The 26,804-nt window shown below is 38.4% G+C and overlaps 1 long non-coding RNA gene across 4 annotated transcripts; it reads right to left on the bottom strand.

The window, feature by feature from the left end:
* Positions 1-555: 555 nt before the first annotated feature.
* LOC149796521 (uncharacterized) lies at positions 556-18,245 on the bottom strand. 4 transcript variants are annotated; one of them, XR_016421712.1, is made up of 8 exons: positions 17,588-18,245; positions 16,944-17,065; positions 13,441-13,555; positions 3,129-3,218; positions 2,081-2,277; positions 1,423-1,580; positions 1,120-1,226; positions 556-667 (listed from the first exon to the last, which is right to left on the bottom strand). It is a non-coding gene; the product is annotated as an uncharacterized LOC149796521 (long non-coding RNA). The 4 variants fall into 4 exon arrangements; XR_016421710.1 differs by having other exon boundaries at positions 2,081-3,218; XR_016421711.1 differs by lacking the exon at positions 17,588-18,245 and having other exon boundaries at positions 2,081-3,218; positions 16,944-17,207.
* Positions 18,246-26,804: the final 8,559 nt, after the last annotated feature.

The raw sequence follows: 26,804 nt of genomic DNA, 5'->3' as shown, positions 1-26,804 counted from the left end.
CACTGATGGCTGTCAGTGACATCATCATGGGAATGTGTAACAGCCACATTTTGTAAGAACAAGGTGTAGTTGGTGAACAATACAGACACTTTTCTGCCATTTCCACTGGCATCATCTCATATGATGTTATTTAAAAAAACTTCCTACAACATACTCACAACATATAAAACCTATATGCAAATCTGATGAAAGCTGCTTGTGTTTCTGAAACACATATTCCATACTGGTGGCAAGAATGTCCAAATCTACATTACAAAAATGAAAACATTACCATCCATCTAGGAGTTGCAAATGTATGAAATCCTCTTGTTGGGTAGTTTTACTAACAGGCTTTACAGCAGGGCCTTCCATTAGATTTAAATGTGGCAGGTAAGTTGACAAAGTAGGGTGGGGGGTTGGGGGGACCTACCCCAATGGGGATAATTCATGTTTTTTTAAAGTAGCATGGTGTAAAGTAAAAGTAGATGGGCTGATACGGAATCCACTGAATTTACAGACTAAAGGTTCAGACATTTGTTTTTAAGAGAAAAATGAAAGAAGGAAACAATACAACAGATATTTTAATATGACTTTAATGTTTATTTTCTAGATTTAATTAAGATTATGAATCAGAATCAGTCTCCAACTCCACTGTAAAGTTTATCTATTACTTCTTCTGCTCAGGCACCTGCAAATTAAAACAAAATTGTAATGCTTAAATAAAGTCATATCATCTCAGCACTAGTTACATATGCAGAAGTCATGTTAATCAGCATTATAAAAATGTATGAAGTTTTCTTCACTGCACTTGTGCTTCCCTTACTATCGTTAAGCCATGATACAAGATAACTTTGCACTTACTTGTCATTTCTGGCAAGTGGATGGTGCAATCAATTTGCACAAAGATGAATTTATTTCATCCAAATATTTCATGTGAATAAAAATTCCAAATGGAGGCACTTGTCCGATCAGACAAGATATATGCATATTGTAGTTAGCTGGACTCTAGCTCTGATAGTCCTGGGCAATAGGATAAGCTGATTTTGTTATCAGTTTAGAAATGCATCCGCTTTGCAAATACTATGCTTTAAAAGACGAAACTGAATCCAATATTGATGAAATAAGAGTCATTTGGATTACCTTGTTTTTTATCATTCTGCTTTGGTTGGGTGCATATTTGAGGGTCTCTGATATGGTCTCTTCCATTCCATTTGGCTTTGCTTTGCCATTAGTTTTCAAGCAGGCTTCTGCAAGAGTAATACAATGTTTTAAAATAAGTTTCACAACAAAGGATGCATTGCATTTTTCTAAATGCCAGCAATAATCAATGGAATATTTTTAAAACATGTACTTTGAAATGTGGTCTCAAGTTACTTTATCAATTCATTTAAAAATCTCTGGCAAGTCACATGAAAAACACAATTTAAATCAAGCCATACTTACTTATCAAAACCTGACATATCACAAGCTCTTGAAATGCTTTTTTCCCTTTACGTCCCTTTGGACTATACTCTGGCCAGTCTTTTTGTTTTAAGCTTTTTCATCATCCTGCAGACACTATCCCCAATTGTAAACCTGCCAAGGGAGCTCAAGTAGCATATCTGAAAATAATAATAATAATAATATTACTATTTTTTGATTTTGATATTATTATTAGTAGTAGTATTTCATGATCGATGTGACAAAATATGCTTGTATATAGTTATTTTTTGCCATGGTTTTGCAAGCAAATTTAATTTCTCTAACTTGAAAAAAATTTGATAACATTAACTATGCAACACAATGTACTAATAGCAATTATAAACCAAATTAACCACCGTGAACCTATTAACTTCATAAATGACATTCACTCAAGGATTGAATTAAAGTAGCCACATAATATGTAATAGTGTATATGTAGTAAAATACCTGTTACATGTTCATCTCTAAACATGTTTAGGCCTACATCCGTAAGACAAAACAGCCAACCACTACATGTTCACCCCACCCCCAAAAATAATTATACAGGCACTGCAGAACTTGCATAATGCATATTGAGGTTCACAACAGCAAATAAAGGTTATAACAGTTTTTTTAAATAGAAAATAAAGCCCCAATTTACCATCTTCTTGGAGAGTTTGGGATTCTCCTCCAACCTCTGGCAAAGGCCCTCTAGTTCCTCCACTGAATCACATGGCATTGCAAGAATTTCTTCTCTATTTTCTGTGTCTGGGCCTTGTGTATGAACTTGGAGGGCCAGCTGCTCCAACAAATTCTCAATATTTGTGTCCAGTTTCATAAGTACATTGAACTGGAAATCTGTAACAGATTTGTGATGAAATTAGTTTTGAAAGATCAAGATCATTATTATAAACTCCTTAAAAAGATCTGTACAGTGAACATGGGTTTAACAATGAAATATATTTATGGAATGAAATACATGGTTTTTGTACAGTTTATATGAAAACTTTTCCCTATAATCCTTTATTTTTTTATTCCCTGGATATGTTGTTTCACTGCTGGTGTCTGTAAAGTCTGCATTCAATGTAGATGGTTTAGGCGTCTGACTTACACAAGACAATGGTATACATCAGAAAGAAAAATAAGAAAACCAATGGAATGATGAACAGTCGACACATCAATGAAAAACAATTCATTGTTTATTTGCACAAATAAGTCTTGAACAGTATGTTTTATGACCTATAATTTAATTAATTAACATCTCACAATGTTCTGAAATAACAGTATCTAAGCTACAAGAGCTTGTGCTTTCATGTCATAATCTTCCATTTTGCAAACAAATTTTGATGTTGAATCAATGTATATGACCTTAGCATTGAACACTAACATTCAAAATGTCTACAAGATGACAAGACTATTATCAACTGAAGTGACAACAAACCAATGAGTTTTACGTGCATTGAACATAAGCATTTTTAAATGCTACAAAATGTGTTTTTAGTGTATGGCCACAAATTACCCAACATTTTGTCAAACATAAAACAGTTCTACTACCTTAGATGAGAATTAAATTCATAAATACAGTGTATAATTGACCTACTCGTATTTAGAGAGCTGTAAATGAAATAAGAGATTATATAAAAGTCAACACCTGTAGTATTTGTTTCATTATTCTATAATGTACATTTTTTTCCATCCTCAATACTTACTACTTGCAGAGGAACTGGCAGAGAGAAATCTTTATATTCTCCACTCCAGAGTGGATGGGGATGGTGATGGTGTTGTCCTTCTGGATGCAGCTAAGAGTATAAAGATTATCACTACTCCTTAATTGCAGTAAAAAAGAAACAAAGAAATCAGACTGGATTTTTTGGCATGTAAACAAAATGCATACTGGTTGCAATGACCACTGTATATAAAGCAGTGATACAATATATCACAAAATGCATTCTTTTTTAACAAAACATCTAATCTCATATATACAGCATCATGAGTAAGTAAGTACTCTTAAACACATCTTATTAAACAGACAGAAAAATGATGAAATTTATACATACTTTTGATAAAGAATTTCGAATTGTGGCATGGTATAAAAGCAATTGATAAAAAATAAAAAGAGACCAGATAAGCTAAATAGAACATACCAGCAGGATAAGAGGAAATCTTGGAGTCTGCAAAATACTCTCCATTTCAGGAGGTTTTGGATGAGATGGCTGACCAGAAAGGTTTCCACTTGAGATTTTCATCTTTAAATAATCATCCTAGAGTGCACCAAAGTCATGTGAACTTGGTCCAATTCCAACATTACTGCTGCTTGAGTGCTTAGATCCAGTATTGCCTTCACTAACTGATGTTATTAATACCTCTCTCTCATCAGCATAATTTCCATCATTTTTCAAAACTCCCACTGTAAAACCTCTGCTGAAGAAACTAACACTACACCATAAGGATTTAAAGAACTACTGCCCGGTTTCTAATCTCCAATTCATATAAAAAATCTTACAAAAGGTTGTTCAATCCCAGCTTGCATCTTGTCTGAATTCAAACAGTCTTTTTAGCAATGTACAATCTGCATATCACCCTTGCCACAGGACACAAATTGTGTCTGCAAATAGATTACACTCCAGCCCAGTTGATCTATGTTGTGGTGTTGCACAGGGGTCTGTTCTTGGACCTGTTCTCTACACTCTATACACTCAGCTGCTCTCAAGTGTCATAGATCATCATCCAGTGTCTCACCAATTGTACACTGATGACACCCAAATATACAAATCTAGCCACCCAACTGAAGTTGATGCTACCATCCAAGGTGTAGAGATGTGCATTTCTGATGTGAAATCATGAATGGCTTGTAACAAGCTGCAGATGAATGATGATAAAACTGAGGCCATTCTGATTACAACACAAAGACTTTCTCATTCACATCCTTTACCTCACACAATAAATATCAGCAACACCAACATTAAATTCACACAATCAGTACAAAACCTAGGTGTTACTCTGGACAGTACTCTCACATTGCACCAACATGTCATGAACATATGCAAGGCTGCATATCTTGAGCTGAGACGCATCAGCTCCATTCTCAGATATCTTTCAGTTGATGCCACTAAACACTTGTGTGTTCATTACTACTTTCAAGACTGGACTATGGTAACTCAATTCTGTCTGGTTCATCTTAATATCTACTGCAGAGACTTCAAAAAGTTCAAAACATAGCTGCTTGGATCATACTTAGAGTACCACAATCAGAGCACACCTCCCCGCTGCTCTGTACCCAACACTGGCTATCCATTCGATCCAGAATCAAACACAACATTAGTTCTCTGTGCTACGTTTCACTGACAGACTCTAGTCCAACATACCTATCCGACCTCACCTATGTGTACACACAAGCAAGATACTTACACTCCTCTTCCGACAATCATATACTCATTATTCTCACTATGAAAACAAAGTCACATGGACAGCATTCTTTTGCATACCAGGGCCCAGCAACATGGAATGAATTGCCCACTGAACTTAGACACAAAGACGCAGTGATCCCATTCAAGAGTGCTCTCAAAACTACTTATTCTGACTACAAAAACAAACTTAATGACTTAATAATGTTAACTACCTTAAATATTCTCAGCATGTTTTTTATGTTTTCTAATTTCATGGTGTTTGTTTTTGTAATCATATCATTGTGTATGTTTTTATGTTGTCTAATGTTGCAAAGCGCTTAGAGCTTCTAAAGATTAGGCGCTATACAAAGTCCTCATTATTATTATTATTATATTTAGCTTGGATGAATATTTTTTAAATCAGTGGCCATAACTAAAAAATGGGATTTTGTTTTATGATCATAAAAGTATGTTGGACACCATCCATGATGTACAATGCTGTCTGACATTTCTATGCACCTAAGGTTTCCATCTCAAATATTAAAGCAAAATGCATACCGAATTTGACAGATTGACGAAAATAAAAAAAGCAATGCTTACCATTTGAAAAGAGGCAATTGTCACTAGAATATTCTATTCAAAATGATATTAATTTTGGACACAGGGGATACCACCCCCATGTTTTCCTGACTCGTGATATGTCGGCCTATTCTGTGCACAGCTTTTAAAGATGTAATGTTTATCCATCGAGCTATAGAAATGAAATACATTTACTGTAGACTGTTTCTGTCAGCAGTTAAGTTGAGTAATTAGGTCAGGTTTATAGCTAGTTTACAAAATTCAATGCAGAATGCCAATAAATGACAAGATATATTTTTGCAAACTAAAGTGATCTTGAAAAAAGATTAGTAAAGTTTAACATTTTATAAAAAATAAGCTATTATGTGGAAAAGAAACAACAATGAAATAGGATGCAATGTGTTTACGTCTAGTTTTGGAAGGTACCGTCTCTAAGGTACCGTCATAATTGTACCGTAGTTTAACGGGTGGAAAGGCCATTGAAAGGTAAGGGCAGTGCGGAGACCATCGAGTATGTTCCAGAATAGCTGAATCTTTGTAGATACATAGATCCATTCGTAACTTCAGTCCGCAAGCGAAACACTGTACTTCGTATCCCAATCCTGACTCAGGTCCGAAGTAGACAAATCCTGTTCTAGCTAAAAGATACGAAGAAGGTAATCCTTCCCTATCCGTAGGCCATTTTTGAAACGTGTCCAATCGACGGGCACAATCACAATAGTCAGGTAAGAAGACTGGAAAATGGTAGGGTTTGAACTTGGAGTTCTCACTGGATTTCTCACTCGATTCTTGCTGTGGCGAAGTCATCCTTCTGGTGGGTGGCTATCCTCTTACAACCAATGTGTTATACCGACATGTCCATACGGCAAAGTAAAGTGGGTGGGAAGCTGCACTCGCTTCTGCTACACGATTTGATAGACTTTTTCCAAGGGTCGACTGACGATGTGGTGTGTGGGTAAACGTACAATCTTGTTGGGTTGATAGGTGGTCACTCTCCAGACTGCAAGGCTTCTTTCAATACGCCAAAGTTGACCACTCGACTGGTACGATAATTCAGAGTAAGTCCTTTCACTTTACACTTCGTGTGTACTTCTCCTTGTTTGTCCCAGTATTCGTAGCCGTAATTTTTGGGACCGCCACTGACGAAACTTAGAATCTTGTCATCGGGGTGCTCGTCTGTCCAGGCTCCTAAACGGTCTCCTTCGATGTCAGGGTGCTGTTGACTCGGGTGATCGATATAAATGCAACTGTCCATGTCAAAGTACAAGACACGTTCCCCTAACAGTTCTAAAGCTTCGTACAATTTTAAGCGAGCATGAGCTGTCATGTAAGCTGCAATGATGACATTTCCAAAGGGGTCATCTTCTACAAAGTTCAGATCTTCTTCGTAATTCACCAAGATCAAATCCTCACGAACGACGTCCACGTGTTTCATGAATTTGGCTTTGTCGTGAATCATCTGAAAGTAGCGGGAAGGTTCGGTCAAATACTCCGTCTTGGGTAAACACGGTCATTGTGCCATTTTACCCCACAAGCAATTTAACATCACTTTGGCAAACGATCGCCTGCCTTCGTTTTTCTCAATGTGATCTAAAGTAATGCCTTCTTGTGCCCAGAATTTCTCTCTGAATGTCTTTTGGTCTTCGGGAGTGTGACACCAGGACAGATAGCCACTGGCTTCTTGCTCAGTTTCAAAAAGGCATCCACGTAGTCTGCGAAAATGCCTTTCTGCGTGGGGTCACCCTTGTGGAATTATTGTGTCTTGGGAAAGTGGCAAATTTCGTACACTTCTAACAGTTGGTATCCCATGTTCAGAGCTTTGAACAATTCTACGCTGACCCATGTCCCCGTCAAGGCCCGTTCTTCCTGGGTGTGATGACAAGGTTGATCTTGGTTGCACGTTTCAGCACAAGTACGGCACAAAGGAAACATAAGTTTGCCTTGGCAATGGCGAGGTAAGACGGAATGGTATAGGTTCGTGGGAGGCAAAACTTTGCACTTGATCAAGCCTTCGTATTGTCGAATGTTTTTTAGGTCGATGTGTTCGGTGAACAATTGTGGGTGCCCTGCAGGAAAGCAACAATATTTGCACACGTAGGGATACAGTGAACACACGTCCTAGTATTTGATTTCTTCTCCTTTCTCTTCGTCAGCTTGGTACAGCAAACAGGTGGCATTGGTCCTTCCTCCGTACAAACTATCACTTGGGTTCAGGGGGTCCATGAACTGGCAACTTTCCATGAGGCGTTTAAACTCGGGATCGGTGTTCAAACGGTGATTGTATTTGTGTTCCCACATTTCCACCACTTGGTATCCTTCCTGTTCTAACTTTAGGCGTCGCTGACAAATGGCCTGGTACAAGTCTTCCATGGTTCGTTGTAAGAACTGATTTTTAGTGCCGCGGTCAGGGTAACAGACGGGACATCCGTGAAATAAGCAACCGTTAAACTCGTACACGATCTTGGGGTTTTCTAAGTCCCAGCCATCGACCGAATGCATTCCGATGATCTTTTCGCCCTGTCCGTTGCGGGCATGCTGAATCCATTTGTCTTCCTTGTCGCACAAGTAATGCAACCAGCATGGGGCTTTGACCGAGTATTGACGTTTGACATAGTTGGTCGTTTGAGGACTGATCACAGCCACAGTGTTTTCAAGCATGAATCGTTGTCGGTAGACTAAGGAACACGCTTTGGCAATGGTGCAGCCTCTTTTAAATGATCAACCCCTCCGTGTTCCATGAACAGTTCTCGAAATTTTCCACAGCATCGCCGTAAAATGTCCACGTCGGAACGACGATACTTTAGCATTTCTTCCTGAAAGTCGAAAGGGTCGGAGGCGTGAGCCTGGTATCAAGCGTAGAAAGTTTCTCGTTCGGTACGCATGTTGTCAGGGTCGTAATAGTGAGCCTGAGGCAAATGGGGTAGAACGGCGTGTTGATTGGCTTCTGTATTGAAAAAGTGTGGAAAGTACCCTTTAGCCATTTCTGTCATTCCAAACATTTTAGGCATTCGACTCAAAGGCATGGCTAAGTAGCTCATCGAATCTTTAAACTGCACTTGTCCCACTTGCATGAAAATGATTTTGGCTCCGTTCAAAGTGATTTTAGGACGCTCGATGCCACGTTCCGTATAACATCTCAAAAGAAACTGTCCATCGTATCCGGAGAAATTGTGAGCCATCAACGTGGCATGGTGATGACATTCTCCATAATAATGTTCAATGTCCTCTTGGCTCCACGTCTTGTCGATAGGGTCTAAGACCCATTGCGTGAAATCGGCTAGTGTGTTCGGTCCTTGAAAGATGTTTTCACGCCCTCCAGGAATCTTACTGCAGTGAGGGCAATAACTCAAGATAGGTTCTTGAATCACTTCTCGCACGCTCGATGAGCCACGCAGAAATTAGGAATGTGAATACCGGTCTCTTGCATGCATTCGAAATCGAAAAAGATGAAATTGCCTTTCTTCTTCTTGTGACCATCCTCTTTCTCTGGTTGGAATTGGTATTTTTGCATGTAGCATTGGTGTTCCAAGTCCACGATGCAGTGACAAATGTGACATTTTTTCTTTCCTGAACATACGTGTGCCTTGGTACTGTTGATACATAGACCTTGTCCACACATTGGGCACAATCTCAGGAGTTGACAAGCACATTTCTTCTGTGAACCTTGCATCTTCAGATGTTGTTGGTAACAGGCAGGGCTGACAAATGTGCGCAGACAAGCAGGACAATGCACTGGTTCTTGCCCTTCGCTCAGACAGGGTTGAGAGGCCAAACATCCTGAGCATTTCGATCCACAATGTTTGTGTTGCTCTCGATTATTATAACCATCATAAGTCACATTTCTCACAGTAATATTTGTATCCCAGGAATCCAGTGATAGTGGTAATGGTATCGAAATGGTCATCGTGATGATAGAGGTGAATGTATTTTCCATCCTTAAAGTCTTTCCCTCGAAACAACAGAGACCCGCGCACTTCTTGAGGGTGCACTTTCAAGGTGTATCGTGGAGCTAGGGCATCTTGCAATTTTTGCATCTCAGGAATGCCACAGGATGTGTCTTTGGACAGGCATGCTTGTTGTAACAGAAGTTCTGCTTCATTTCGTTGTTTGGCTCGGTTCGATTTTCGAATGTTCTCCCAGGCTCTTTTCCATTCTACCGTGTCGTTCTTGTCGGCATAGGTTCATCCCACCACAATGGCTCGGGCTAAACACATGTGGTCATGAAAATTGTTAATTTGGACAAGACTTGTTTTGGTAATGCGAAGGTTGTTGACCAATAAGGTCTTTCTGCATTGTCCGGTCCCTTGAGGAGGAGAGACGTGGGTCATGTCGAGTGTGGCTTTTCCATCGGTGATGTCAAACTGGTCATTAGATTGTTGCACGTGTTGAATCTTGTCCATGACTTTGGAAGTGGTCAATTCTGCAGGGCTGCTAAACTCGATCCAAACAGGGGATTTCAAGCCGTCATGTTGTATGGAAAGTCTCAAGCGATCATCTTCTTTGGGTTGACATTGTCGCTTGAGTGTGGTGAGCAAAGAATCCCACATGTCGGTGATGAACCCTTCTGCTTTCTCTAACAGTACTTCAGACTTGAAATCTTTAAACTTCACTGTGTATTTGTAAGCCATAGTTCTAAATTTTCTTGAGGGACGCTTTTCCGTCTCTCGAATGTCATAGTACTTTTCAGGGTTGACTAAGGGTGGTAAACTTTGTTTAGAGGGTTTGGATTCTGGTTCACTCATGTCCTCTTCAAAATCACTGGCATGAATTTGTGCCAAGACTTCAGCCCTGGTACGAGGCGATAGATCACGTTCTCGATAGCAAAAAGTCAAATGACTAAAGTTTAAACACCATGGACTAATTTATAGTCATAGCAGACCAGCGTATATAAAGGGTATGTGTCTTGTCCTTTCACTATTCATTTCACTCTCAAACTGAGCACAACGATGGAAGAGACTACCAAGATCGAACGTTTCATCAGAGCTTTGCGAGGGGTCATTAGAAAATTCTCTTCAGACCAGCCGAGGGACTACTCTCCTTCCTTTCAAGATAAAAGTCAAGATACTTGCTATATCTGTCAGAAGAAAGGGCATTGGTCTTCAGAGTGTCCAGACCGTCAAAAAAGAAAAAAAAGGGGTTAGAAGAGACAAAAGTCAAGATACCTGTTATTATTGTCAAGAAAAAGGACATTGGTCACCAGACTGCCCAAAAAAGAAACAAGAGGAGTCAGAAGAAGAGAGGGATTCTTCAGAGGAAGAGGAAGAAGAAGAGGAAGAAAACAGACAGGTGAAGAAAAAGAAACAGGAGAAGAAAAGAAGGGAAGAAAGTGAGGAGGAAGAGGAGGAAAAGACTATGACGGTGAAGAAATTAAAAAAACAGAGAGTGAACAATGAGACAGAATAAGTCTATGAACTTTTTAAAGTGCTCTGTTGTGAATTGTGAATTGTAAATATTTATAAAAGAATAAATTAATTATAAAAGGTAAGTGTCTTTGGGTTTTGATTTTAAAATAAGAACCTACACTCACGCACACTCATACACAGACAGGTACTATTGGGTAAAATGTTTTTTTTAGTTATTGGCAATTGAAAGTCCATCTCTTTTCGAGAGACATGGATGGCCCTGAAAAGGGCCTTTTTTGGTGTAAGGGGTGAGTTTAAACAATCAACTTTAACTGTCTTAAGCCTTTGCCATGGCCAAGGCCTACTTCTGGACTGCGTACTGTTGATGATGATTTCGTTGAAATCACTAAGGGTGGTGCAATAGGCGTAGTCACAGGGTTGGAGTGTTTAGCTTGGGAAGGTCGTATTCCCTTCGGCCGTAATAAAGAAGTCTGATACATTTGTTTCAGACTTCTTAACTCCGCTAAAATGTCTAACAGTACCGTGACCGTTTGATTTTGACACCCTTGTTTCTTTGCTGCTGCTTCTTCTTCTTCTTGTTTTTTTCTTACCTCTTCTTCTTGCTGCTGTTGCTGTAGGAGAAAAGCTTGTTCCGCTTCCTTTTGCTGTTGTATAAATTTCTCCAATTCTTCTTTCTGTCTCTGTCTAAAATTTTCCATGTGCGGTAATGAAGGAGAAGGTGATGAAGGTTCAGGAACAAATTCTTGCAAGGTAAAAAAATCCACAAAATCCCAATTCACCTCTTCTGAAAGTAAGTCTGGGTTCCCTTGGGTAGTCTCCACCATCAGTGCACCCCAACTGATCGTTTTCTGAGTTTCCGTCATGTTGAAAAACTGTCGCTTAGATTGACTGCGCACAGGCGCTAGTGAATCTATATAGACTATGTGACGTCACAGACTGCTCTCTTCGGATTGGACGTGGGCTGACTGAATTTTGTAACGCGTGTTTGGATTGGTCAACAAACTCAATCCGTTTCAATCCTTCCTCCCCCTATAAATAAGTACAGTTCACTGCATTCCTTCACCTGTTACTCAGCACCCCAACATGTGGACCGACGTACAATCTTCAACGCTTGTGTCTTCGATGATGTTCCGAACGGACATATCAATGTATGTCCAATCCAACTGGACAGTTATCCACAGGACAGACACCAGCCTGTGGATGCGAAGAATCTTATGTGGAGCATCAAGGATGCCTCAAAAGAGTCTTAATCTATGGTCCTGCAGTCAGGCGCAGCCTAAGGTCAAGAAGAAGATGTCACAGATGCCCTTTATGTTAAGGGTATATTAACATAAAACCAAAGGCCCTTTTCAGGGCCATTCCTATCTCTCGAAAAGATCTTGACTTTCAATTGCCTACCCCTTTTTTTATTTTTTTGTTTAAAAAAATAATAAAAAAATAGAGACCCCTCCCTGTTTAAATTTTCGCCTGTTCCATTTTCATAGACCCATCAGGTCGGGACCTTATTAAAATAGGGTCCCGACCCTGTTCCATTTCCCCTAGTCCCAAGACAGTCCCACGATTTATTCCCCATGTTCAATTTCCCTTGTCCCTAGAGTGAATAGTTTTTTTTCTTTCTCCCATGTTAAATTCCCCTTGTCCCTAGAATGGATATTTTTTTTTCTCCCATGTTAAATTACATAGTCCCCAGAGTGGATATACCCTTTTTAACATGGAAGTTCCCTAGTCCCTAGACCATCCCTATTCACTACTACCATTGTCATTACCAGCCTGAAACCCAATTTAATGCCATTTGTATAAATTCATTTCAAATAAATATTATGATATAGTTGAAGTGTAAAGTCAAGCAAGTATTCTGTTTGCAGATTTTACATTTTAGATATTATAGTAAAGTCATATTTTCTCTTGTTTAGTAAACTTTATTGCAACTGGTTCCAAAATAGTAAATCTTATTTAATGTTCACTCACCAGAATAGGTATTAATACAATCCCGAATTAACTGTATGGTACTAAAATATACCCTGATCTTGTGTGAGATTGTAATATACAGAACTATACCTCAAGACAACAATAATATATTTATATTGTATCAAGACTGTCATGGTTATGAACTCCAACTTTATTCAGGTTTTTTCATAATAAATGATCATCTTGTGCAATGGTTAAAAAGAAATCAAAGTTCAGTTTAACTCCTTTCTCTCCACATTTGTCAGTTGTTAAGAGGCATACTCATCCTCAGTGTTATAGCAAAATGTAATCTTATTTGGATCAATCTTGGTGGTGTAATATATGAATGGAGAAAGAATATTATCATCCAGATTAAAATATGTTTTATTCAGACTCTACTAAAATTTTTAGTTGGATATGGGTTACAGAGCCTGATGTGTACGAACAAAGCAATGTGTACCATGACCTTTTTAAGTTAACATTTTAAACTCCTGCAGAAGAAAGAGATTTTTTAGATCCATTAAACTGTATTAACAAAAACATTTCTTCAGTATGATTTTCATTTACTTAGTATTGACAAAACTCATATTTTAAAGTTGTTGCTTTTTTGTGTTTGGTTTGGCCTTTTATGGTAAACCAACACAAGTAAGTTATTTAGTGCCAAGGCACTTTAAGTATAGTGCCTTGCCCAAGGACACACCATGGTAGCTAACCCAGGTTGGTCTGATGGTAGAATTTGAACCTACCTTATTTCACAGGTCCAGAAAGCTAACCACTGAGCCACTACAGCTCCCCATCTTATAGTGGAATGCTGGTATACTTTATGATCAAGAAGGATGGGTTGGGGTATGCATGTTGCATCTGAAAAAAGTGATGGAATTTTTGTTTACATAATATTTTAGTCATACAATATGAATCATTTTCTATAGATTTAAGATGTATCAGATCAAGTTAAGAAAAATCATATATTCTGTTTCCTGGGAATGTACTAAAATTCACTGTTATTGTTTGATTTTTTGGTAGTAAGCTTACTTGGTATTTTTTTCTTTTTAACTTGAATACCTAATTTGTTAACATCCTATTCTAAATCTTCATAGTTCTGTCTATTAAGTGACAACTATTGATACATGTAGGGAAGTTTTTGTTTATATCTTTTGATTTTTGTGATTCTGGAAGTTGCAGTATTTGTTGTTGTATTATTAACCATTTCAGTAATTTAATGAATGTAGAGTATACTGCTCTATAAATGAAATTTAAGGGAAAATAATGTAAAAGTATGTTTCACTGCAAATATAAATTGTTTAAAATAATATATCATTTATCATATGACTATTCAATTGTGGTAACTAGTATTCCATCCAATATCTATATATTAAAATATGTCTTTTCATACAGCTGGTGATCATTTAGATACAAGTCCAATTGAACATAATCAAATTATCAATGCAGGTGTTTTTCTTAGTAGTAGTATTGCAAGTATAAGTGTTAGTATTAAGATTTCATATACAGGTATGATAAGTGTATCATAATGTTTAAATGATGCTCCTTGTTACAACATAAAATATGTTCATTGAAACAAATGGTTCACTGGTAAATTGGCAGCAAAGGTCTTCACTGAATTATGTTGCATAAACTATTTTACAATAAAACATATATGATGCATCTCAATTATGATGAATGTGAGGAGGAGGATTAATAATAATGCAATTTAAGTTATCTTCATAACATAAGTTCTAGCAGATGTGTAATTTTTATGTGGTTCATCATCAGTTTGAAACTTGTCTATGATTTCTGGATCTGGACATATCTGGTCCCCTGCTGTTGTGCTGCTATGGTCTTTACAGTTCATTAGGATATCAGTTACACTTGGTTTACATTTAGAACCCCATGGGATGGAATGCCCAGTTTGAAACTGAGAGAATGGTTAATTATCCATAATATAACTCCTGCAGTTATTATTAGGTTTGATATCAAGGTCTTTCTTTAAAAGCTTTTCAACTCAGGTTCTGTTCTACCATACAGATAAATAAAGTCAAATTCAAGGCTTTCAGATTTGTCCAGTTTGTTTCATGTGTTGCGGCAGACAGACTGTATATTGCCACTGTACCATATAAATATCAGTGCTTAGTCTGCTCTCAGTTGCTGTGGTTTGATTAGTTACAAGTGTCATCACATGTGACTAATTATTGACCAATGTAATGAAACTTGTATAATTAGAAGGCTGTATTTAAAAACTCTAAAGATCTTAAATGTGTGCTAGAGGGTAGGGTTAGCAGTTATACTCCCAATTATGTTTGTGATGAGCAAAAGCAGCTGCACAAATTTGAGCTTTTAGTTTGGTTCTGGTAGGGTCAAAGGATGCAGGTACATTTTACATTCATTTTTTACTAGAAATAGCTATTTTCAATATTTTTCTGTGACAAGGCAACTAAAAGAATCAGTATGTGCCTTATGCATGAATAAAGTTCACTAGTACTATAACAAATTAGCATACTTTTCATCACCCCTCTACCATCAAGATTTTTTTATATTTACCTCTGTAGCAGACACAAATAAAAGTCGGCAGCTCATTTGCAGACTAAGTTACGCATATGATCTCCAATGCTCATCTAACTGTGACAGGCAGTCACCAACAAGCCAACCTATTTCCATGCCTAACTCAAAGTAAATCTGAACCACATTATAGATTTAGCTTATGTGTAAATTTATAAATGCTAGGCTTGTGATAATTAGGTTCATGCCTTCTACCTTAAAAATTAGAGGGATGTCAAAATACGAAACTATCCAGTGAGACCTATGATGTTAATTTTAATCCCTATGCGATTTGTGACATAAAAAACCCAAATGCTTTATGTATTAAAAGGTAACTAATGGGGGCAGGATCTGCAGTGAATCAATGGTTAGTATGCTAGACTCCTGATAAAAATGTTTGTGTTAAAATCCTGTTATCAAGTCAACCAGGTTACCTACTGCAATGTTCCCTTGCCTTACTCCAATTCCCTCACTACTCAGTAAACAACTAGTGTTGCTGTACATAACAAAACCAGTCCATATTGATTTTACATATTTTACTAAATCCTGACAAAAATAATTCTCTAAATAAAGAATGATTAATATGTGATGGTCTCGCATGTAATCAAACTCTTCCAAGCTTTTAATGATATGAACCGATTTATCAATGTTTATCAAATTTGCATGAAAAACTATTTCTTATTTGTCATCAAATATGTTCAATGTTTTGATCATATAAGCATTTCTGCTACATTAGATCAAAATAATCTTTTCGTCAGAAATAGAGCCCTTATAGTATTTGCAAGGTCAACCAATCAGATGCAGAATTTGAGTTTAATATGAATGAATATTTTTTTTACAAAATTGCTCTTTTGCTATATCTTGATGAGATAAATCTATTCACCAAGTCTGATAAAATTAATGAGAAATAGTTTTAAGGGCAGTAGCAAGAATGGCTAGTGAGATGCAGAACCACCACATTATATGCATAGATTTTGCTTATAGCCTCAGACATACAAGCAAATAATTAAACAAGTCAGATCTAAATTGGATCATAAACACTGTTGTGCAAATCATAAGAAACTCTGCCAATCAGATGCAAGGTCACTTCACTACCATACCTTTATCACACTCATAATAAGCATCATTGTGAAACTTGACTATATAAGCCCAATGGCCAAGCATGATCAAACTTGAATCAGCAGTAGTGGTTATAACCTCATGTATTTGTATGCATCTTCACTTCTTCAATCTAGATCTCATTTATATAAGCATGTATTCTAAGTTTAGTAAAAACTGCACTACATGTATAAATATTGCATGCGGTGGTAACATACTCAGATGAAAGATCACCTTATTATTATTAATGGTTAACACTCATCAAACTTCAAGGACAACTTAATGATTTTAGCCTATATTGTGGAAGTATGGCTTTTAGGCTGGGTAAAAAACTCAACTAATCTTATACATGATCACATGTATATACTTGGATTTTGCTCATTATTAGATTTATCCAAGATGTTGATTTAAGCCCAAAACCAAGTTTTATATAAACAAATTGATCAGAACTATGGACTCCAAAGTAGCTAATTTCTTACTGTTGAAAGACAGAAGGGGATGTGAAATAAATAACACACTCTGGACCATTACATAAACCCACTTAGCCTTTTGACCAGTTGAGATAAAATATCAACAATAATGTTAAATAAGATTGATAAATTATGTTTTCTCACATTACCTCTAGCCCTTTTCAACATGGATGGTATTTTTCTTCCACATATGTCAGCTCTTAATTAGTGGCCCTTTCCCATCATGAATGTTGTAGGTGAAACTCTCAGAATTAGGCTTTTTAATTTATATCTGTAGAAGAAAAAAAACTATTGGTCTGCATATATCAATGTCACCATTTCTGTATTAGATTAAAATACCATATGTGTGTGTGTGTGTGTGTGTGTGTGTGTGTGTGTGTGTTAATTTTAGAATTTAAGCAAACTTGTCTCCATGTGTTTATTTTAAAACTGATGATGATAACACATAACAGGTTCAATGGATAAAATGTTATTTCATACTTCTTACAACTGCTCATTATATCTGAATTTACATTCAATGTTTGTTTTAATTAACATATTTGGGATAATGGGCAAATTATTTATTTTGTAGTTTATCATTATATCATTTACCAGTCTTTTATCATTCAAATATGTAAAATATAGTACCATTATACTGACTTCATATTCTATATGATATCCCAGCAATACATATTAAGCAGATAAGTGCAAATAAAAATGTTCAGAATGTAAAATTTACTCCAAGCTCAAAGAAGATCAGCAAAAGATAATATCCAACAAATTACCAAACAAAAAGCGAAGTTAACGCAGTTACCTTTATTATGATGTCTCCAACACCAACGGTACTGTACAGCTACGTCTTCTGAGTTTTACCGTCATCTTGTCTTTCAAACCAGAATTAATTTCTTGAGCTCTTACAAAATGAAGAAACTTTTAAATACTGTAATTTAAGCAGCTTCTTTACATGCCATCAGATAAATTATGGCACAGTGTTATGTCTGTCAGCAAAACGCAACTTCACATTTGGACGGCGCGCTGTGTGGGCATCGCCGACACAGCAACTGACATGAATTCTCTATTAGCAGACAATGATTCGGAATAAATCCTTCGCAAATCTAACATTCTCGATTTTTTATAGTTCCACTTTTCATTGTTGCATCTGTTTGATTGTACAATTGCTAATGATGTTCAATGAATCAACTTCAATTCATCTGCTGTCTGAAATCCCGGTTCAGTTGGTATTTTCTTCCGCGCATGATGCCGTGTAAATAAAAGATACGGTCGACATTCAAAGTGGTTTAGGTTAATTTATTATTTTTCTTTATTAAGGTCATTTGCAGAAAGTGTTTCGCTAGGGTGAGAAAAAAAAAATATAACAAAAAGAAAACTTTCTTTTCCAACGCTAATACTGTATATATTTCAATTTGTGATTGATGCTATAAATAAAAAAAAATGATAATAAAGCATTTTAGCCCGTGGCTTCGGAACGGCACTCGTTTTTGTGGGTTTTTTAAAATGTTGTTAGTGTTGTTTTGGGGTTGTTTTTTGTGTGTGTACCACACTAAAAAACATACCAGGTATTAGGCCTAACGTAGGAAAAGAAATTATCCTCTATTTATTACTATTCTTACTGTCAAATGACGCAAAAGTGATCAAATTGTTATTAAGATTTTGTTTTGTATAACACTTACCGCTGGTTTTCCTCGAGATAAAGCAGCCACTTCAAAATGATTATAAAATCTGTGACAGATGAAAAACGTGGTTTAAATAATTCGTAATCGCCTGCCTTAAAATACTGTAGGAATTTGCTAATGTATTTCATGGCCCTCGTTTGAATAGATACCAACGATCATGTATATCGACCAAAATTTGTATATTCCTGCCCACAATCATCTATTTTGTATTAAACCGTATATTACACGAGCGCTCTGTGGCAAACTCGGGGGTGGGGGGGTGGGTGGGTGGGTCTCTATTATACCCAGAGGCGTAGCTATGATATTTTGCGCCCGGGGACGAACTATAAAATTGGCCCCCCAGCCCCCTCCCCGTTTAATCACATTTTTGAATATTACCCTTGTTTACTTATTATAATGTAACGTTGTAAGCCTCATTTTGGCGCCCCTGTACCTTGGCGCCCGGGGACATATGTACTCCCCTTCCCCCCCCCCCCCCCCCCCGCAGCTACGCCTCTGATTATACCTGCTGTATCAGTTGAGAAATATATTGAACAGATCAGGCCCCAATACTCTCGCTCTGAAAAACATTAAAATAATTATATGCAGAATATCGGTAGGTCTCCCTCTTGCCGAAAATGTCAGCACCATATATATTTTGCAAGTAATGTAATGGGCATAATAACACACACACACACACACACACACTTTTTTGGGAGTGGGGTGGGGGCAACGGACAGATGCCCCCATTTCCAAAAAAAAATAAAAAGTATTTTATATTTGTGTATTTCCCCCTCAGATGTGTTCTACGTTTTATTAAAACAAAATTTTATATAAAAAATTTAGATTTTAGAATTTTTGATGGGGTATTTATGTTTCCATAGTGTTATCTAAAGGGTTGTTCGTCCGAGTCTGGTTTCCCTCACCTTGCTCGAAGTTCCTTCCCTTGAAATGTTTTGTAACCTTTGCTATATGTCGCCTAGGTCTCAGTGTTTGCTATATGTAATGGTGTTATATTGTGTGTATGCTATATTTTCTTTATGTTTGAGACAGCAAGTATAGATCAAATATCTTTCCCAGTTGTATTTCTTCCTTTATGATGTTATATTGTATCTTTTAATTTGTTTTATGGTTTTCTAATTTTGACGATGGAATGGTGTACTATTTAGATTTTGTTTAAAAAAAATAATTTCTTATTTTATTATTCGAGTGATAATATGTGTCGTTCCTCATAATAGTCTTTAAAGATGTTGATAGGTAGGTTACGCTCGATCCAAGGTTCACGCTTCTTTATTCTCTATGTGTTTTTCCTGGGTCGCGTTAGGCCTCCTTTATTTAGTTTATCTGATTATGCTTTATTGAAAGATCCAAACGTATTTATGAGACCACATTATTCTATAGTGGTCAACCATGCAGTGCGGGAGAAGTTAGTAGGGTTTTAACTAAGTGTTATGAGTAGTGAAAGGGGTCACTTTACGGACAATGGGAATTAGCATTACAGGGACCCCTGGGTCACTTTACGGACAATGGAAATTTAACATGGCGAAAAATCGTGGGTCACTTTACGGACAAGGGGAATTTAACATGGGAATAAATCGTGGGTCACTCTACGGACAAGGGGAATTTAACATGGGGAATAGAGTTTGGGCTTGTTTAGGGACAAGGGGAATTTAACATGGGATTTTTTTTTTTTTTTAAAATTTAAAAATTTTAAAAAAAGGGGTAGGCAATTCAAAGGCTATCTCTTTTCGAGATATATGGCTGGCCCTGAAAAGGGCCTTTGGGTTTTCTTCTTCTAATTTCTTCTTTTCCTCCACCAACTTCTTATTTTATCTCCAACACTCTTTCTCTTCTTTTTTTTCTCCTTCTCTTCTTTCTTCTCTTCCTCCTCTTCTTCTTTCTTCCTCTTCTCATTTTCCTCTTCTTTTTCAATTTTTTCGTTCCATGTTCTTATTCTTATCTTTTCCTCTTCATCCTCCTTCTCCTCCTTTATTTCCTTCATCACACCACTAATCTTGTCCTTTGCTTTTCTTAAATTGTTAATTTCCATCTTTACACGATGGGGACTATAGGAATAATGGTCTTCAACGAGTCTTATTAGCATCTGTTCCATTATTCCTAAGTTGTCTAAAACGTCTTGCAAGGTTTGTATTTTGTCCATTTGGTTTGACGCCATCTTCTTTTTATTCTTTGCAGAATGGTTTGAACAACTAATACTGTGGGTTCTTATACGAAAAGCGCGGACGTGAAGGAAAACATCCCCCTAAAACATAAAACGGATCTTACCTAGATCATGACCCAACAACGCGCGAACGTGAAGGAAAACATCCCCCTACTTTCTCATTTCATATAATATAACCCTAACTATACTCTCCACATTTGCTAAGAAACCCATAATCTACTATTCACACAAACATACCTGAGCTCTTACAAACACAAACACACAAACACACAAACACATACCCTCACATTTTTTAATAAAGAGTTAGTGTTTATTTTCACACTACTCTACCTACACACACACACATTGGCAAATTAATAGTTATTTCTTTTCTAGAGTATTGGGTAGCCCTGAAAAGGGCTGTTTTTTGAACTCCTGATGCACCTATCTAATGGTTGCACCTTCCTGGCCTGGCGCCGCACACGCATCTTCTTCCCCAGTCATCTTTCACCTTTCTTTTGGGGAGCGCAGAGGGAGGATGATTCGCTTCAACACCCCAATCCTCTGTCTCGGGAATATTGAACGACATCCTCTCTTTTCTTTTCTTTTCCTCTTCTTCCCTCTCTCTTCTCTCCTCCTCCTCTTCCTTCTTTACTCTTGCTTCTTCTACTATAGCCTCTGCTGATAGTTCGTTTACTATCCGCCTGGCATATTCCAGGTGCATCTGGCGTTCTAACAGTTTCACTATTCTGCTAGTCATTCTTCTGGCTGTGTTGATCAATCAACAAGGGTAGCTAGACTGCCCAGCGAGTTTCAATTTATAGTGAAAGCGCGGACGTGAAGGAAAACATCCCCTAAAAACATAAAATTCATCTTACCTAGATCATGACCAAAAAACAACAACAACGCGCGGACCTAAAAGAAACACTCACTCACTTTTTATTCTACCCATTACTATTGTAAAATTTTTATAAATCACTTCAATAGACTATCCACATACGCAAAGCAATTCAATCTAACCCCAAATATACACCTCAAGCAGCCCAAAAAAACAAACATCATTTTAATCTACTATCCACACCAACCTACTTTATCACTTACAAACACAATCACACAAACACATACCCTCACATTTTTTAAGAAAGAGTTAGTGTTTATTTTCACACTACTCTACCTACACACATTGGCAAATTGATAGTTATTTCTTTTCTAGAGTATTGGGTAGCCCTGAAAAGGGCTGGGTTTTTTTGTTTTGCTATGGCATTCTTTTTTTAGTTTCTAAGAATGCGATGTCCTCTGAGGATAGACTTTCTGGCGATAGGTCTGCTTCTTCGGAAAGAGAAGAAGAATTCTTTGGTGTCGATACGACAATCGACAAAGCCTCTGTCAGCTTCAGGTTGCTGCTGCTGCTGTTGCTGTTGTTGCTGCTGTTGCTGCTGTCTCTGAAGTCTGTACTTCTCTGTCCATTCTTCTTTCTCCCTGTTCATTTCTTCTCTGAAGAGCTCTTCTATCAGGTCTTCAGTGATTTTTAACATTCTCACATTCTCTATTTCTTCTGGTTTCGGTATCAGACTGTGTCTGACCCTATGCAGATTCACGTAGGCTTCGTTGAGCTTAGCTAGTTTGGAGCACATCTTCTTAGGAGGATGAGTCGACAATGGATGGCTAGACTGGGAACAACCCGGTTCTTAAAGTTAAAGCGCGGACGTGAAGGAAAACATCCCCCACACGGTTTTCGAGCTGCAACCTTCATGAGAGGGATAGTAAGAAATGAAAGAGCATCAATCCAACATTCTTATAGCTAAACAAACCACAAAGTCATTTTTTTTCAAAACACAACATTTTTTATTCAAAAATCACTTAACACTAACTAACAACAACTCTAACAATAATTCAACATGATAACATCAAACAATATTTTTTTCAAATGACAAACAATTTTTTCTTCAATTACTAACTACTTTTTGAACAGGGCTGACAACGTTGTGAATGGAATTGTGATTTCCACTGTTGGAAATCATTAGGCCATTGATGGACACTACGTTTCCTAGCTTGAGACAAAAGATAAGCATAATGGTCACAAAACCATCGATCTACTTTCACATCGTTTCTAGCAGAAGAACGAGGATCGAAATGAGTCACTAAATGTTCTAAGGAATAGCCCAGGCTGCGATGATGCAGAAAATACACACAGTACTGTCCACACACCAAGGAATCTGTGCCTTGTAATTTCACATTATTGAATCGGGTGGTTTGAGCATTTCTTCTCATAAAGTCGATGATATCGTCTTCCAAAGGGGGCAATCCGTACGAATCGAAATATTCCACACATCCTTCTTGAGGAAAGTAGACGGCTACCCAGTGGGTTCCTGGGAGATGACTGTCGTCCGTGTTGATCACGTAAGCTTGATGGTCTTTAGGTTTGCGATGAGGGAGTTCATCTTTAGCACAGACGACGGGATTCCAAGAAGCCGTATACGAACTGTGGTTCAAAAGGTAATAAAGTTCCCAGGTATCCATTGTTTTGTGTTTTCTTCTTCACAGGTAATAATAAGTCGTCAATTCGATCCTGACTTTTTGCTTGAAAATGTCTGACGAATAAACGGTTATTCGTTCTGTTTCCTCACTCTGATTCAGGAGAGCTTCGATACGATGGATCTCTTGAGTGGTTAATGGTGGACAAGAATGTTCACGCAAGTCTTTATACCACTGGTGCAACACGTCTTTGTTCGAGATGAGACTCCAAGCTTCGTCCAGATACTCGTCCAATTTTTCTTCTTGACTTAACATTAGGCATTTATCGTGTTGAATTTGACTGGGATGATCGTCTTGACATCCATAGCAATTTTTCTTGATCAATTCCGTCATTTTCTCGACCAAGTGTTTGGCAAAACAGGAGACTAAATGGGCTTCTTGTTCTGGCCATCTCGACTTCATTATGATCACTTCTTCTTCCACAGTCTCCTCACATTTCATGTCCAAAGTTTCTCCACTAGGTAAAGAGGGATAACAGTCTTCCATGACTTCTAGTAATCTAGAATGACTTCTCTCAAACTGTTGATTTCTATGGTATTGTCAAATTCTGCATACAGGATGACGTTCAACGTTGGATTAGCAACAGTGGGGTCTTGGCTTGCAAACTGAATTTCCACAAGAATCTGGCCGGATTTTATAGGGTGGAAATGTCCCTCGTCGCTGCCTTGGTCAGGAGTGAAATCGAAAGCCCACAAAGCATAGCCTCCTGCATAATCGTCGTACGTAATGCCGTGACTGGTGTTGGTCCCTAACTGTCCCGTGGATTCGTACAAGGACAAGTACGATCTCAAGTAATTCTTCTCTTTAAAGTTAGGTTCGAAAGGTCGGGTACACAAGGTCTTGCCATCGCAACTGACTTCGATCTTGGTCACGTCAAAGTGTTGAAAGTAGAAAGGATTTTTTTTCAAATTTCCGTTGAAGGCTTCATTTTCGACGATACCAACGATCAAACGTTTGGGTAGCTGTCCTTGGAACAAATGATCTTGGATCATGGATCGCTGTCCCTTGGGAATGGTGAACGTTTTCACTTCCACGCGTCGTATGGGATACTTAGCGGTCGTTCTGCTCAACGTCTGACTGATGTCGTTACCCACTTTAGGTAACACTTCCACGCGTCGTACGTAGAGCCTGGCTACCTCGATGTCAGTTTTGCAAGCGTCATTACCTATCAAATGGAAAGCGGCACTGCTTCGATTCAGTCTCAGGCGGACATCCACCCCGTTCAGCAAATACTTTTCTTGCAACCACATGTCCAAATGCAAACGATCCATCAGTTCTAAACTTGTGTCGGCTCCCGTGATTCTCTTTCTTCGTTCTGTAAATCCCTCATTGTATGATTTAGTTTTATCCTTTGTATCAGTTTCGAATGTTTCAAACTCGCCTGCTTCGTCAGCTTCCCATACCACACAGGCATTGAGATGAGTGTTCTTGGCGTCTATTCCGTACGTCAATTTTCCAGGTACGCTCGATAAGGGTAAGTATCCATGCTGCTGCTGACCAGTTTGTTATTCAAGTACAAGTCCACTCCGCTAAATAAGGAATGCATGAAATTGTTGACTGGAGCTATTACATCAGTACTTTCTAGGGGCGAATTGTCATCTTCGATAACTTTGACTTTCAAGTACAAGTAACTGCTATTCAGATCGATGTAATCTTCGGGCTGTCCTTTGATTTCAAACTCGATGGGAGCTGAGGCTGTCAATGAGGAGACGGGATGAAATTCCACCCACTGGGATTCTTGCATCGTCATCATGGTGGGGGGCATGGCAAACAGGTCCAGTTCCGTCTTGGAACAAGCGCAAGACTCTCGGTGCATCATTTTTTTTTGTTGCTGTGTCTCAATAATCGAAAACGTCTAAGTCTCGAACGGTTCTTCTTTTCTTGGCCTTTCTCGCTTGAAGTCTGGTGAAAGGGTGTTTTCTTCTTCGTCGTCTCTTTCTGCCTTGTCCTTGCTGAATGCTTGACTCGGTAGCGTGCAGGGCATTTATAGGTGTGTCTCGTCGGCCTAAAATGTCTTTGCCTGTTTGCAGCAAGACATTTTTGCCTGCCCTCATGAAGGCTTCTTTAGGGTTTTGTTTGTCGATGATGACATTTTGGAGAAATTCTTTGCCTTGCGTCAGTGCCGCATCTTTCAAGGCGTGCAATCCGCGTGTCACCATCGGTTTCAACACCGGGGCCACCGAACGAAAGGCCGATTTTAACATGTCTCCTAAACCGTGTCCTCGCTGTCTAGCCACCCCTTGGTACACTGGATACATGACTTACTTACGAATCGTGAGAAAACCGTTTTCGAAAATGGAGTTTCACCGTGACTTTTCCTTTGGTGAATGGAATATTTTGTCCCAAATCTCCTTTTATAGCAATGTTGACCGTGTCCAAATACGACTTGCTGACGGGTAAATAATGAGGATGGACAAATTCGCGGTGGACGTGGTAAGTGTTTCCACCTTCCTGGTCACTGGTCGTGGTACTATCCACTTTGAAAGGAATGACACGCAGTAATGGCACAGAGGTGTGTCCCACTACGTTGTATTCCACCACATCGGAGTACACAAACATCAAATTCAGTCCTTGGTTCAGTTCTACCGGTTTTCCAAAAGCTCTGTAAAAATCCATATTATTGTTGATCTTGGGGCTCCAATTGTTTGCGACCATTGTTGGATGTCCACCCAAAATTTCAAACAAACTACCATTGAACCTGAAGGACAACAGAAGAGTATCCTGAAATTTCATCAGTAAGCGACGAGCCACTTTATGGTACTCCAGGGTGACACTTTTTTGACTCTGTTCAGGGCTTTGCCAAAGGCGAACTCGAACCTGTCCGCAATAGTGTCCACCAAATGTTGGCCACTAAAATAAAACTCTGCCGGAATTTTCACGGTGTAGATAATGAAGGGTGGTTTGCTGGCTGGTTTTGTGTCCCCTGAAAACCCGATGTCATTCATGTAGTTTTGTAATTGTTCGTTCAGGATTTCCACCTCAAAATAGTTTTGCTTTTCGGTGATGTTTTGGATTTGTGTAGGGTGAATCATTTCTACTAAAGCCACTTCCCAATGGGCTTCGTGATCTAAGGGGATGGCTTGAGGTAATTTGGCCGTGTAACAGCACAACGTGTTGTTGGGAAACACCTCCATGGAACTGTCACTGGGTAAGGTTAAGTAAAATTGGTTTTCGTGACTCATAATTCCAGAGTTCTGTGGCTGTCCGAGGGGATATTACTGGATGTCAGAGGCGTGTCTCCACCCAAAATGGGGTTCTGATTGTGGATGTTGGAGTGGTGACTGGCACTGCCACTGGACACAACGTTCCCGTTCGAGGAGAATTTCAGGGAGGGATTGGGAAGCAGGTAACCGATGCAACTGCTCAATAAAATGGTCCACAATTGTTTGTCTCCTTGTTGCAAACTCAAATTGGCGATGGCTGCCCCGATGACACAATACACCACGAAGATTTGGCAGAAAAAGACGATTTGCGTTTTAGGCACACGTTCTCCACACCACACCCACAAGGGTTGTTTTTGTAAATCTTGCACAGAAGAACTAGGGGAAGAAGGAGTGGTCGACGTAGCTGCGTCTGCTGCTGTGTGAAAGGGCATGATGGTCACTTCTTCTTTTTATAGTCGATGACTTGCGAAGCGTCGATCCAAGAATCGAAACTGGGTG

This window comes from Sinohyriopsis cumingii, chromosome 6 (assembly GCF_028554795.1).
Source record: "Sinohyriopsis cumingii isolate HCF-2022 chromosome 6, ASM2855479v2, whole genome shotgun sequence".
In the NCBI taxonomy this organism is placed as follows: domain Eukaryota; kingdom Metazoa; phylum Mollusca; class Bivalvia; order Unionida; family Unionidae; genus Sinohyriopsis; species Sinohyriopsis cumingii.
This window is presented reverse-complemented; position numbering and strand designations above follow the sequence as displayed.